We start from the raw sequence: 14930 nt of genomic DNA, 5'->3' as shown, positions 1-14930 counted from the left end.
TAATGAGAGAGACTAGGCCCAGAGGGGAGTAGTGGCCAAAGCATGGATTTTGGGCCTCTGCAGTCATGGGAATAGCCACTGGCACTCTAGAATAGTCAACTGAGTCTCCCTTTCTAGAGACAAGAGTAGTTTTGATTGAATTAGGGCTTCTAAAAAAAGAGGGGGAAAAGTGAAGGAAAAATTGGCATTAATTCAGCAGGTCAGTTGGAAATGACTAGTAATCCAGTTTATTTAGATAATTCGAGAAAGAATATTTCTGACCCAGTTTTTAAACTTGCCAGAGAAATGATGCTTAATCACCTAATGATCCTCACCAACTGCTAGGAATAGTCTTCACATTCAAAATGTTCCTTCTGAAGATTTTCTTCTTCATCTTCTTCATCTTCATCATCATCATCATCATCATCATCATCTCCTCCTCCTCCTCCTCCTCCTCATTCTTTTCTTTTTCTGTCTCTCTTTCTCTTCTTCCCTTTCTTTTTCCTTTCCTCCCTCCTGCCTTTTCTCCCTCATTCTCTTCCTCTGTCTCTTTCCTCTCTCTGTCTCTGTCCTTCCCTTCCCCACTTCTCTCTCCTCTTCTCTCTCTCTCTCTTTCTCCTTCTCTCTCTCCCCCTTCTTCCCTCTCCCTTTCCTTCCCTCTCCTCCCTTCTCCCTCTCTCTCCCTCTTTCCCTCTCCATTCCTCTTTTTCTTTCTCTCCCTCCTGCTCTCCTCCCCCTCTCTTTCTCTCCTTCTCTTTCCCTCTCCTTCTTTCCCTCTCCCTTCCTGTCCTCTCTCTCTGTCTCTGTCCCTCCCTCCCCCTCTTTCCCTCTCTCCTTTCTCTTCTTTCTCTCTCTTCTTCTTCCTCCTTCTCCCTCTCTCTCTCTCCCTCTCCCTTCCTGTCTCTCTCTCTCTGTCTCTGTCCCTCCCTCCCCCTCTTTCCCTCTCTCCCTTTCTCTCCTTTCTCTCTCTCCTTCTTCCTCCTTCTCCCTCTCTCTCCCTCTCTCCCTCTCCCTTCCTTCCTCTCCCTTTCTCTCTTCCTCTCATTCCCCTCCCTTCCTTTCCCTTTCTCTCTCCCTTCCTTTCTCCTTCCTTCCCTCCAGACCTCTCTCCCTCCTTTCCTCCTCTCTCTTTCTCTCTCTATGTTGCTCTCTCTTCAAAAAACAACCAATTATCCACCTGATGAATTATTTGCATTTTCAAGTGCTTTGATTTTGGGATGTAAACTATGATGACCACAGTTTTCAAAACCTCTTATTGTTTATAATTCTTATATACTCCTCAGTTTGCATGGTGCTTGGAATGAAGTACTTCTCCCTGATTTGGATTGGCTGCCCTGTTGCTTAGCAGCATCCACACTGATACCTTTTTTTTCTCTTTTTGTTCATTCAGTATAATCTTTTTTCTAAAGTTTACGAAATAGACACTTGGCTAATGAATCAAATATAATTAATTGTAAAGTAATGTGCCATTTCCAATTGCTAAAGTATATTCATCTTGATTTTGTCATTCTTTTTCAGACCATCTAAACTGAATAGTAACAGTGGGATCTTTCAGACATAATAGTATCATCGAACTCAACACCTTCATTATCTCTCTTGTTTTCTTACACCCTTCCTACCTCTTTTCTTCTTTTTCTTTTTCCTTTCCCTTTCTTTGCTCTTTTACTTCTTTTCCTCTTTCCTTTTCTCCTCTCTTTTTTTCTTTTTCTTTTTCCTGCTATTTTCTGATTTCACCAACACTGAAAATGCATTGGCTATTTATGAGCCTACTCCCACTACTGATTGATCTACACTCACCTCTGACCTTCTCCAATTCTAGCTGGGCCAGTTTATCCTTTCTTAGGTAGCCTGATGCGTGAAGGTATCTGAGACCTGACTACTTCATTCCTAGAGACTCACCATATTGCTATGGGACTTAATAGGGATACCTAGTATTGACTTAGGCCATTGAGATCAGAGCTCCAGACTCCATGATCCACCAGCTTCAGCCTCCCTACTAGCAGGGATCACAAGGATATATCACCATGTTCAGTACTTGAGTAAGTAGATGTGGGTTTTCTTCCTTTGGAATATATCTTCACCTCATGTTTTCACCTCCTCCAGGTATCTTCTGCAGTCCTAATTTGTCCATACCCCACAGTAAACAAATGCCATGATACAAGTTAGGCCTTCCATTTCCTGATAATTCGTCTCATCCAATAGTATTTAATCTCATTGAGTCTCCTTGAGACTGTTTTTCTTTTTCTTATTATCCCCATATTATACTATGCTAAATATACCACTTAGCATAGTACCTGACACTTATTGAAGGCTTAATAAAATGCTTACTGATTGAGTAAATTCCACATGCATTTTTAGCATATTTACTTACTATGTGTCATACATTTTTCTAAGCATGGGGAATACAAAATCAAATATGATAACTTTTTTACATTTATTGTATTGGGTGATAAAAATAACCTGCTGCAAAAACATTTCTAACTTTACAAAAATAAATGCTTTGGAGTTAGTTTGGACTTAAAGCAAGTTCCTCTAAGCCAAATTACATTTTCCCATTGACTTGTAGTTTATAGTTGAAGATGGGTGATTTCCAAAGAAATTTTTTTTTTTAAAGATCTCAAAATGTCATAAAAAACTCATAAGAATGTTGCAGTCTTTTGAAGAATCACATATTAAAAGTAAAAAAAACATGTGAATTGTGTTATAAAATATTGATATAAAATCATACAAAAACTATACTCAAATAGAAGATGCAGAGACAAAATCTTTGAGGTTAGAGTCATGAGGAAAGAAGATAAATCCTCATGGATTTCCAAGGTTTTTAATTCAATCTATTTCTATCAGAATAAGCAGTTTAAAAAACAAATTCTTAGTTTTAGTGAGATGCTTGACATGAAAGTGTTTGTCTTCTTCCCTATTGGTGTCTGGAACTGTTTGCTCATTTAAAGTTCTATTTAGGTTACTATATTTCTTATCTTTTTTTTTTTTTTTATCTGTTTGATATCCTTTACAAGTTATTTAAGGCAAAGGCCTTTGGGGATCATTGATATCAGAAGAATTATTTACAAAATTAAAAAAATCTATTTCCCAATTTTTCCCTAAAGGTTAATAGAATTATAGATTTGGAGTAGAAAGGATCTTAGAGGGCTAATTTTTTACATAAGAGGGTCAAGGCCCCAAGTGGTCCAATGGCTTATTTCTTGTCACAGAGGTGATAAAGATTGGGTTCAGATTTGAATCTAGATCCTCTTCAGATCTACTACTTTCTATTTTGCTTGATAGATCCCTACTATATTATGGATATTTAACTTTGTAATCTTGATTTCCCCATACACACAGACATTTTCTTTCTCTTTCTCTGTGATTCTAACCCTCCTCCCAACACCTCTCTTCCCCATCTCTCTTACCCTCCCACCATTTCTTTTTCTCCCCAATTTCTCCCCCTTTCTATTTTTGTCTCTTCTCCCCCCTCTCTCCTATCTCTCCTTTTCTTTTTTCCTTCCCTTTTTTTCTGTTCCCCCATCTCTCTTTTTCTTCTTTCTTTCTCTCTCTGTCTCTCTGTCTCTTTCCATTTGTGTGTCTGTCTGCCTTTCTATGTCTGTTTCTCTTTGACTATTACTGTTTTTGTCTATCTCTGCCTTTGTCTCTATGTTTTTTCTATATGTGTGTCTTTGTTTTTCTAAGTCTCTGAATCTGTTTTTGTGTTTGTCTATCTTTATGTCTCTGTCTCTGTCTCTCTCTCTCTCCAAGTTCCAGTTGTTTATTTTTGAGTTTTAGTTGACTTTTTGTGTTTTTTTCCTCTCAGGCCAAAACCACATAAATTCCTCTTTAATTTCCTAAGTCACCAGTGCTCAAAAAGTACAAAATTTCTATAATTTTAGAGGCTTACTTGAGATAGGCATTTTATGTAAATGAAGTGTTTCATTGAGACTTAGGGCTGATTCATGTAAACTCTGAGGAATTAAAGGATGTTTTTGATTGGTAGATTGATCTTTTAAAGTCCATTTATCCAGGATGAAGTGGAAAGAACACAGAATTTGGAGAATTAGTGTTTGCATCTTAGTTCTGCTTACTATGTGACCATGGACAAGTCATCTAACTTCATCAAGGTTTAATTTTTTTCATGTCAAATCAGAATTTAGGCTAGATCATATCCAGGGACTCTTTTAGCTCTAAAAGTTGTGATCCTTTAGGTCCCCAGGACTTGTGAATAGGGATACATATGGTTCCATTTGACACATGTTTCCCAATTATTCATTTCAATAATTTAATTCAATTTCATTTGTCTAATGTACATAATGTGGAAGACACTATGTAAACACAAAGAATATAGAACTTGACCTTTAATGAAACATAGTAGATTATTTCTCTACAGTTGGCAAATTAGGTTTTTGGTCACCCAGCTGGACATTAGTGAAATCCTATTAAGGGCAGCTTTGTACACATGGTAGAGGGATATTAACAGTTAGACATAGGGCCTATTCAGATGCCAAGAACTCTTTATCAATAGAAGAACCACTAAATGCTGCCTTTGTTTTTTTTTTTTTTTTTTTTTTAATGGCGATTCAGTTTGGTTGAATATTCAATCCTTTTTAAAAAAAATTAAAATAATTTTCTTTTCAATTCCAGGAACAAAACAAGTATTTCTGTAACACAATACAGAAAAAGATGATTGCACATGAAACCAAATGTATAACTTGCTATTCCTTCCAAATATACAACAAAGTTATCATGTAAATTTCTTTTTTTCTTTTTTCCCCCAAAGATGATTACCATTGACACAAATAGGTGTGTATGTATATATGTGTATAAGTATATATATAATATGTATATATGTGTCTATCATACATGTTATATATATACTTCTACTTAGTAGTTCTTTTTCTGGGTGCAAATAGTATTTCTCTTCATATGTCTTTTATTTTTAATTAATTTTAAATAATTAAAATTAATTTTTAATTTAATTTAATTTTAATTATAAAATTGATTTATAATAGTCAAAATTTGTTCTTAAAACAATATTGATATAACTTTATACAGTTTATTCTTGGTTCTCCCTAGGGTGATATTCCTGGTCAAGTCTACTGTCTCATTCCTTGTTTAACTGGAACTGGATTATCAGGTCATGAAACAATAAGGAGGAAGATAAACTTCATTAATGACTCAATTTGATGTTTGTTTACATTATTTTTTGGCAGGATTTTTTAGTTTTGTTTGTTTTTAATTTCCTTGCATTACATAATTGTGTTCCAAAGATATATTAACTATCTTGGCATGGTCACTAGGATGGTACTGTAAGGGGATAATTTGTAAGTAATATTTGATTGTGTCCATATAACAGAAAAATGATTATGCACAGAATATAAATGAATTTTGAGTAAATACCCACTTAAACTATTACATAGAACTTGCTTAATATAGACTGTTAATTGACTTCTTCTCTTTTAAAATAAGTGCATCTTTTTTCCCTCTTTTTTTCAAAAGAATATTTAAGCTGATTTTATAAGAGTCAAGAATTGAATTGCACTATTTCACTGTGATATGGAGGTGAATTAGGAATTTTTAGTCTGAGGTCTTCAGATCTCTAAGAGTTCTTGTAGATAGATTTCAGGGATTTTGTTAACTTGGATAGAAAGAAATGATATCTTTAGTTTCACTGACTGAAACAGCATCTCCTTCAACTAGGAATTTGAGAAGAGATTCATGGGCTTCACTAGGCTGTGAAAGAGGTCCATCATACAAAAAGTGTTAACTCCTGTTATAAGATTTTAAAAAGGTGTTTCTAGTAGGATGTAGGCTCTGTGGACCTTACCAAGCTAGGAAAGACTTTGAGTAAAAGACCTGGTAATGGATTGTACTATCTTCTGAGGACTAGCTGTTTTTGAAGTTTAGAAAGATTCATTATCAGAGGGTTGGCCATTATCTGTTAGATTTTTTTCCCCCCTTGTTGCAAATTATAAGAATTGTCTATTAAAAAATAGAGGGGTATGTTTGGTATACCTAATCCACACTAGTAGGATTAAGAAACCATGCATTATTTAAGGATATGTATTATAGCATTTTGTCAAGACTTAGCTGTTTTTATGCCCTGTGATTTTTATTAGTTTAAGAGATCAAAATGTTATTTCTGAAAGTGTTTTTGCTCCCAAAATATGTAGAAAGATATTTCAAACTCTTACTGCTCATAATGGAATAACTATTTGTCTGTCAGAAATTTGACCTAGAAAAGAGGTGTTTTAAGAGAATATGATTGGTGTTATGTTCCAAAGACTTAAGCCATTGGGTGGGTAAAAATGTTATTAATCGTGTAACTGGCTAGGTAGTTTTGTTGTGTCACTGATATGTGTTATGATGGAAAAATTTTCTCATCAGTGGGCATTCATCATCTCATCAGTGAAATTGTCAGTTTCACAATGAAAAATATTTTCTTCATTTCTACCAGAAGATTGGGGCAGTTCTCACTGGATCAGCACTTTGTATTTGGGGAAGTATATGAATTGAAAGAGGAACCCCTAATGGCAATTATTTGGAAAGGAGATAGATAGATCTGGTCCCTATAATAAGGTTTTGCTGTTAAATTCTAAAAGATGGCTTTCTGGGTTTTGAGGTTCTGTTGAACAAGGAAATATGAATTATTTAATTTAGATTCATTAGAAATGTCATTTTAAAGAGTATTATTTATTTAATAGAGGTGACATAACTAGTAATTAAAGTACCAGGCTTGGAGTCAGGAAAACTTGGATTTAAATCCTGCTGTTGACATCTACTAGCTGTGGGATCCTCTCTTGAACTATGTGGGCTTCAAACAACACCATGGATTTTTCTACTAAGTATAGAGGAGGCGAACTTTGTTTTGGTGGAGGTGGTTTCCAAGTTAAGGAAAATCACAAATTTTTGTGTTTTGATTTATCAGGCAGAATTTCTATATGATTTTGTGTGTGTGTGTGTGTGTAACACATGTTATTTCAAAGCCCACACATATATACCCAAACATACATACACACATATCACAGTAGAGAATTCTTTATTCACTGAACTTAATTAGGGTATGGTAGAGAAAGCATTGAATTTGAAGTCACAGAGCTAAAGTTCAAATCTTATAAAAGTCACCCTCTTTGGCTTCAGCTTCCTACCTATGAAATGAGGGGTTTTGATTAGACCGAAGCTTTCTAACTTCGTTTTTCCAACTGTGTTTTTATGATTCTATAATCCATTCTGAGTTTCCAAAGAGCAGCCTCTGGCATTTAAATTAAGATTCATTGTTAGTGAATATTCCTTTAATTTCTTATTTTTCTTTCACTGTTATTGCTTAGATTTTCAGAACTGCTTGATAGGAGTTATGAGAGTGGACATTCATGTTTAATAGATATTTTTAATGTGATATTTCTAGCTTTTTTGTGTTATGTACAATCTTAGCTCAGTTTCAAATATAATCTTCTTATGTTATGGAAAAAGCTATTCTAATATATTTTAAATGTAGTTTAAACCCGATAACAGAATTTATATAGCTCTTTATAAGGTTTGTAAAGTACTTTTCAAATATTATCACATTTTATACCCACAGCAACTCTAGGAGTGAGGTGCTATAATTATTTCCGATTTTATAGGAATTTCCTCATGATGAATAAATGCATAATTGAGTGTTATGTTTTATGGAAAGACTTTTTTTTTGCGTCTAGAGATAAGATTACATAGTTTTAATGTTTTTCTCATGTTGGTGAGCTTGTCCCTTGTTGGGGAATATTATAGAGGGGAATTTTGGTGAGGTACTGATTATATTAGATAGCCCCTGGTGGTCCTTTCCAACTCATATGCTGGGATCCTGTGAAGACTTATAAAGTTGAATGAATAAGCCATGTCTATTGCAAGGCAGTGCTCATGTGGAAAGGCCACTAGATTTTTAGACCTGGGGTTTGAGTTATCTTTATTTTGAGCCAATGGGTTGGTATGGTTGTCATGAGAGTTAAATTAAGTTTAGTTTGATTTAAGTGTCCAGAAAGAATGAGATGATAACTCTTTTATATTCTGTTCTGGTCAGATCACATATATGAATTATTGTGTTCAGTTCTGGACACATTTTAGTGTTGTTATTCAGCCGTTATCCCATGGACCATAATATCTTGGGAGAGTTTTCTTGATAAAGATACTGAGTGATTTGGCATTTGCTTCTATAGTGGATCACATTTTATCAGAGCTATTATCTTTCTCTCTTGGGTAACCCTCCACAGTATAGCTCATGGTTTTGTTGAGCTACATAGACCCCTCCAGGACAAGGCAGTGATATTAGGAAGAACCATGGTAAATGGGAAATCCTTCAGAGAAGAACAACCAGAATGGTAAAGGACCTTGGTGGGATCATGTCCTGGGAAGATCATTTGAAGAAACCTGGGATTTGTTGCTTAAGGAAAAGAAAGCTTTGGAGGGATGTCATAACTGTTTTCAAGTATCAGAAAGGCTACTCGGTAGGAGAGTGATTAAATTATATCTTTTTCTGCTTAGTTCCAGAAGACAGGATAGGGAAATAATGGATGGAAGCTATAAAGTGGCATTTTTAAGCTTAATATAAAGAAAAGATTCCCAAATAATGAGAGCTGCCCCAAAGTGATGTAAGCACCGTCAGGCTTGCTCTCATTTGAGGTATTCAAACAAAGGGTGAGCTACTTGCTGGCTTATGTCATAGGGTAAATGCTTTTTTCAGGGAGCATTTTAGACTACATGACATTTGAAAAATAGTTTAAACTTTAAAATTTTTTGAGTCTATGATTTTGAAACCTAGACCTGTCATTTATAAATGGTTTGAATAGACCAAGTATTTCATCTATTAAAGTCTCAATTTTCTCATTTGGAAGATGGGATCATAACTCCAGCACTACTCATTTCAAATGGGTATTTATTCATAGATTCAAAGGAGATAACATATGTAAAACACTCGATAAACCTTATAGCATTATATAAATGCAAACTAACTATTAATAAATATTTTCATCATGGTCTCAGCATATAATATTTTTGCAATTTCTTTTTGAAAAAATACTCTTGATTTTTATTCTTAGTGGCAGAAAAAAAGATTCATCATTTAAAGACTCTTTTTCAACATTTATATCTAGCTGCCACCAAAATAAGAAAATAAAATACCACATTTTTAAAGTTAAAGGAAGAACAGAACTATCCTTATTCACTCTCTCTCTCCTACCCCACTTCTTTTTTTTTAGTTAAGTAAATTTTATTTTCAGCAAAAATCTGCTTGTTTTGTTTTGTTTGTTTAAAACTATTATATAGCTACGTGGAGTTTTTTTTTTTTTTTGATGGGGGGGAAGGGATTATTTTTGTATTTTTTGGTAAAGTGAAGCTAAAATAAAAATTAAATGTAAGTATATAAAATATCATTTGTATCCCACCTTTTATACAAAACACAATCATCCCACACTGCTATAAGGATTTTTGAATCAGATAATTAATAAGGTCCTTTACTCAAGTAAATAGTGCCTAACTTTTAAAAGTTCCTGCTGGCTAACTGAAGAAAAGTCCCCCCCCCCCCTTTTCCTTTCTACTGCCTAAGCAAACCGAAAGTTTAAAAATTACATTAAGACTCTGAAAGGAAAAGCAAAGTATGTGAATTTTTTTTTTTATATCAGAGTGGAAATTTCTGTTTTCTTATCATATCCAGCTCTCTCACAGAACTGGATCTCCCTCCTTCTCTGTACCCCGCTGCCCTCCCCAAAGAGAAATAAAAGCATTATAACTTCTTGGACACTAGAAGTATTGTATAAGGCAAAAAAAACAACAACAAAAGAAGGATTAGTAATACAGGGGATAGGGGAGAAGGGAGGGGAAGCTGTGATAAAATAAGCAAACAGACTATTAAAAAAAAAAAAAAAACTTACCAGAGGCACTCTTGTCTCTGTGAGAAGCTAGATGAAAGCTGGACTGTCCATTTTGAACAGTGTGTCCACTGTCTTGAAATCAGGATGGGAAAGTCTAAGGAGCCCGTTAATAAATATTTTCAGGGAAGTCTAAAAGTCCATTAATATATTGGCATTTCCTGACGTGCTATTTCATGAGCCAAAGTTCACAGGCCTTTCCTCTGCTGAGTGTGTTGCCTGTGGAGAGAACTCCGGCATGAAAAGCAAAACTCCTCACCTCCTCAAGAATGAAATGGGAAACTGAGTGAATAAACTCTAGTCATTTTTTTCTATCCCACGCCTATCTGTAAATAGCATACAGCAATGAGGAAGCCCAGAGCTTGTCCAAGGACTTCTAGTTCAATGAATTATACAGTTTAAGGTTCAGCAGGTGGCTTATAGAAATGACCAAATGACGTGTCTGCTTGTGAGCCAGTCACTGTAGTGTTCCTTTAGAGCAAGAGCCAGAAATGTCTTTGGAAAGATTAGCCCAAGCAAATAAGATTATGGTAGACAATTAACTTGTGAACCACTGTTTATCTTAGAACTTTATAACTGAAGACTGAGTTTGATTAGTTCCATCATTGACTGCTCCATTTCTATTTAACTGCTGCCTCCCACATTACTTGATTTCCTGTTTATTTTCTCTCTCCTATCTACATCAGAAGCATTCTGAGCATTAGTTCAATTTATTAACATAATGGAGAACATACGACAGCCAAATTGCAACAGTAGTAAACAATTATGTTCAGTTTTGGACTTCACAGTCAGTGTAAGAGGTCCAGTGCTTGACAAATTGGAAACCAAAGAAAATAGTGAGAGGTATCAAAACCCATCCTGTGGAGAAATCCTGAGGACACTTGGGAAAAGCTAAGCATGAACTGAAGAAGAAAAACATGATTATTATTTTTTTAATATTTGAAAGTGTATTGATTACTGCTCAGCAATATGATTTCTTTTAGATAATGACCATAGCTGATATTGACATGGTTCCTTTGAGGTTTGCAAAGTACTTTCTTCACATCACCTCCTTTGATCTTCAAAATAATTCTTCGAAGTAGGTGACATTATTAGTCTAATTTTGTGGATGAGGAAACAGCTTCAGAGAGATTATGTGATTTGACTTTGATTATATAGATAGCTAGTGAGTGTCAGATGGGAAGCAGATTTTGACTAATTATAAACAAGAAAGTTATTATTAATTTTGAATGCTAATTCAAGTATGGGACAGGCTTCTTCAGGCAGGAATGGGATCCCTGTCATTAGTCTTGTTCCAGTGAAGACTGAATGACCACTTGTCATCCTCTAAGTATGAGGTGAAAGAGATTCTAGATGGGAATTAGGCTAAATGATTGAATATTTTGTGACTTTACAGGTATTAAAATTTTTATATTATCCAAGGAAAAGTCAAAATTTTACTTATATACCTACAAAGCTTTTCAGAACTAGTCTCTTTGACTTTAGTCCTTAAAATTCTTTTAATTTTTATCTTTGTACTGATGGAGACACATTCATAATCAATAAGTTAACAGCTTCACAGACCCATGGTCTCATAAAAATCAGGAGCTCACCAGTTTTTAGTCTGGTGGATGTTGAAGGTTCATGAGTCCATGATTTGAAAGAAATTAGGTCCTCAGAATCCTTTTCTTCCATTAGAATATGAGCTTGTTGAGGGCAGGGACTGTTTTTTACTTATTTTGTTTCTTTGCAGTTAGCATAACGCCTGGCACTTCGTAAATATATAATAAATTTTTGTTTATTAATTGTAATTGTAACTGAAGGAGCAAAAAGATAAACAGACTTAGACTTTAGAAAAAATGTATTAATTTACGTTAACATTTACATTTGGACATTTTCCATTATTTCAGTTTTATGATTATTGCAAGGATCTTGTCAGCTTTTCATTTATAATTATCTTAGTTTTATGAATAGAGAAACCAGGATATAGTGACATAGTTTTGGGTTTTGCTCAAAACCAAAGAGGATTATTAGTATCTGGTTTTGTGTGTATGGAAAAAACCATGTAGTTAATTGATCATTCAATTAGATTATCAATAATAATATTCTTGCAGTCTTTTGTACATGAAAGTTGCTAGCCCGGGTTTTTAGTTGTTTCTCTGATAACAGTGATGAAGGTATGCAGATTTTTACCATACTTCTGCATAAAGATGTCAAGAATATGCATCTAGATATGAAGCAGCTGACCAGGAGAGCTGTAGTGTGTGGACATCTAATTAAATATTTATAAAATACTTGGTATAGACCATTTGCTGAGTAAAGAAGGAGATATGAAAACTTTGTTTTCATGGAGTATGCAGTCTAGTGGGAGAAGGAAGAATGTCAACACAGGTGGTTGTGATGACATATTAAATTACAGACTTACATAACAAAGTTTTACAAGCGGAACTGGGGTGGGGAAAGTGAAACTTTGCCTTCGGGCATGGAATTTATAGGTGCTGATAATACTTAACAATCTCTTAGAAGTTCAAGAATAACAGGGATTAGTACCTAGTCAACAAGAACAGTTACAATATTACATTGCATTGATATGAACTCAAAGTTGGTATGTATCTGATCAGCAATTTTTGAATGTACTATTGATGAATAATTTTTTGAAATTTATTACATGATCCTTATTAAGTATGCGTTGTGATATTTGTAAGTGTTGGGTTTCTACTTGTAGCCTATATGTTCACTATATGCAATTTTATTATAGTTTCATATGTTATACATTATATGAGACATATTTTGTAGTGCACATCTGAAACTATCTGCAAATATTTCTTTTGTTATATGAAATTCTTACAGCCTGCCACTGAATGAGGAAGTAAGCCATACCAGTTGAAGCAGCAGGGCACAGGAAGGAAAGACTTGAGGCAGCATGTGTCAGGGGAGTCAAACCTGAACCATAACCTTGACATCCATTTCCCCTCAGACTCTGATGGAGAGAGCCAGGACCTGAACCTAGAAGTAGAATCCTGCTTCTAGGGCTTCTAGGGGAGATGTGATTGCTTCTGCAAGTACTTCCCTTTCTTCCTTTCTCCTCCCCTCTCTTCCCTTGTCCATCCTTCCCCTTCTCTCTCTCCCTACTCCTTCCCTCTTTTCCCCTCTCCTCCCCTCCTCTTCTCTTCTTTTCTTCCTCCTTGAAAATTGTTAGTGCTCTTCATTGTAATTTCCCCCTTGTTTGATAGGGTTTTAAATTATTTCCGTAAGTTGATTTTGTCTGTGCAGAGGGGACAGTAGAATATCAAGTGTGACTGCTCAAAATGCAATTGGAGATATGGGACTAGACATGGGGAGGAAATGGAAAGTGTTAGAGTCTATTCAAGAGCATGGCTATCCTGTTCCTAAGGATCACCAGTGTCCTTCCCTTTTCTCTGTCTGACTTTGCTGGGCTCTGAACTATTTCATTGAGCCTCAGCTTCTGTTTTTCTTTCTTTTTTTTTTTTTTTTTTGATAGCCTCAAAGCTTAGCAGCTGATATTTAATATGGTGCCCTTATGATTCCCTTTTGTCTCATGCTACTCCTCACAAAATATATGGATTTCCTATTTAATGAATGAATTGGCCTGACCTGCACCATCAAGAAAGACATCTTAGGATGCCTTATTTCTATGACTTATTAATGATCTTATAATTCCTTACTGGTGGTAGTGAATCAGCTCTGTAAATTGTGAAAGGTTACAAATAACAAGAAGAAATAAATAACATATTCAGGGTGAGTAATTTTATCTTCCCCTGGCCAGCAGTTGCAGATTTTTAAAATAGGTGCTTTTTGTATCTCAGCAGAATGGGTATGGAATGCTGATCAGCTCACCCTAGGCCAGAAGGAGTAGAATTCCTGGGTTTTGTATCTCTCCACAGAGATACAAGCAACATTACTCTTTTCACTATGTTGTCCATCTCTGGGTTTCTTTGCTTTTATTATTTGCTTTTCTGAAAGATAAAAAGTGTTTTCCACTTTTGGTGAATAATTTAGGTAAACCTGACAGTCAAGTTCCTCTCTACTTGCATATTTATATATATATAAAAGAAAGAAACTTTTGGTCTTTTTTTCCTGTCCATCTTCTTTACATTTTATTTGTGTTATCTTAGTTTGATAGTTGTTAACATATTAAAATTTTCTACTGTGGGAGACTCTTTGTTTCTGGGAGTTAGAGACCATATCTATGTATCTTGCTTGCTTCTGGAGTTAGCCATGTGTGTCTACATGAGTATATTTCTAAAGATTCCTAATTGTGGAGTATAGCAGTCTTAGATGCTTTTTTCCTTTAATTTCTTCTCAATCTCATCCTTAGCTGTATACCTGAGAATCCAAGCAGTAACTCCAGGGGCAAGCACATCATTGGTTCATAGGTTTAGAACTACAAAGGATCTATCTAGATGAGAGACCACATAATGTCAAATGATTTTCTCAAGATTACACAAGTGAATAGTTAGAACAAAGATTTGACCCAAAGTTCTCTGATGCCAGATGCATGCCCTTTCTGTGTTGTGCTGCATCTACTTAGTCCAACTTTTTGCTTAAGGCAGGAATCTCTACCCTACTTTGTTTGATCCTCCAGTCACTCAGTTATTCAGTCTCTATTAGAATATTTCAAGTGACTCAGATTTTACTACTTTTCAAGGTCTGTTCTAATTGTTACAATACTCTTTTTATTGAGCTGAAATCCATTTTCTAATTATGCCCTCTGAGGTTATGCAAAATAAATCTAATTCTTTTTTTCCCCAAAAAGGCTTTTCAGATATTTGAAGAAAGTAATCACATTTCCTATGCTTTCTCTTCATCAGCATGAACATTCTCACTTTTCTGTAATGACCGCGTATTTAAAATCAGCCGGAGTCAGGAATTCAGGTTAAGGGGAAAATCTTCAATATTTATTAAAGTGAAGAGGTGAATAAAGATTGCGATAGCAATATGGGCAAGAAAGATTGCTATAACAATATGGGCAGCTGCAACAGGAAGCCAGCTAACAGAGAGCGATCTGCACTGAGCAAACCGTTGCAATAGCAATGCCAAAAGTCTCTCCTTCCCCTTCCTTTTCCACTC

At 35.1% G+C, this 14930-nt stretch overlaps 1 long non-coding RNA gene across 2 annotated transcripts in view; it reads right to left on the bottom strand.

Moving 5' to 3' along the window:
- LOC127542132 (uncharacterized) overlaps positions 1-10198 on the bottom strand; it is an 88970-nt gene extending 78772 nt beyond the window's left edge. For both annotated transcript variants that reach the window (XR_007948550.1, XR_007948551.1), the window contains exon 1: positions 9864-10198. This is a non-coding gene — a long non-coding RNA (uncharacterized LOC127542132). The remainder of the gene's footprint in view (positions 1-9863) is intronic.
- Between the last annotated feature and the right edge of the window lie 4732 nt (positions 10199-14930).

Source organism: Antechinus flavipes, chromosome 6, assembly GCF_016432865.1.
Source record: "Antechinus flavipes isolate AdamAnt ecotype Samford, QLD, Australia chromosome 6, AdamAnt_v2, whole genome shotgun sequence".
NCBI classification, from domain to species: Eukaryota; Metazoa; Chordata; class Mammalia; order Dasyuromorphia; family Dasyuridae; genus Antechinus; species Antechinus flavipes.
Note: the sequence above shows the minus strand (reverse complement) of the source record. Positions and strands in the feature narration are given on the sequence as shown.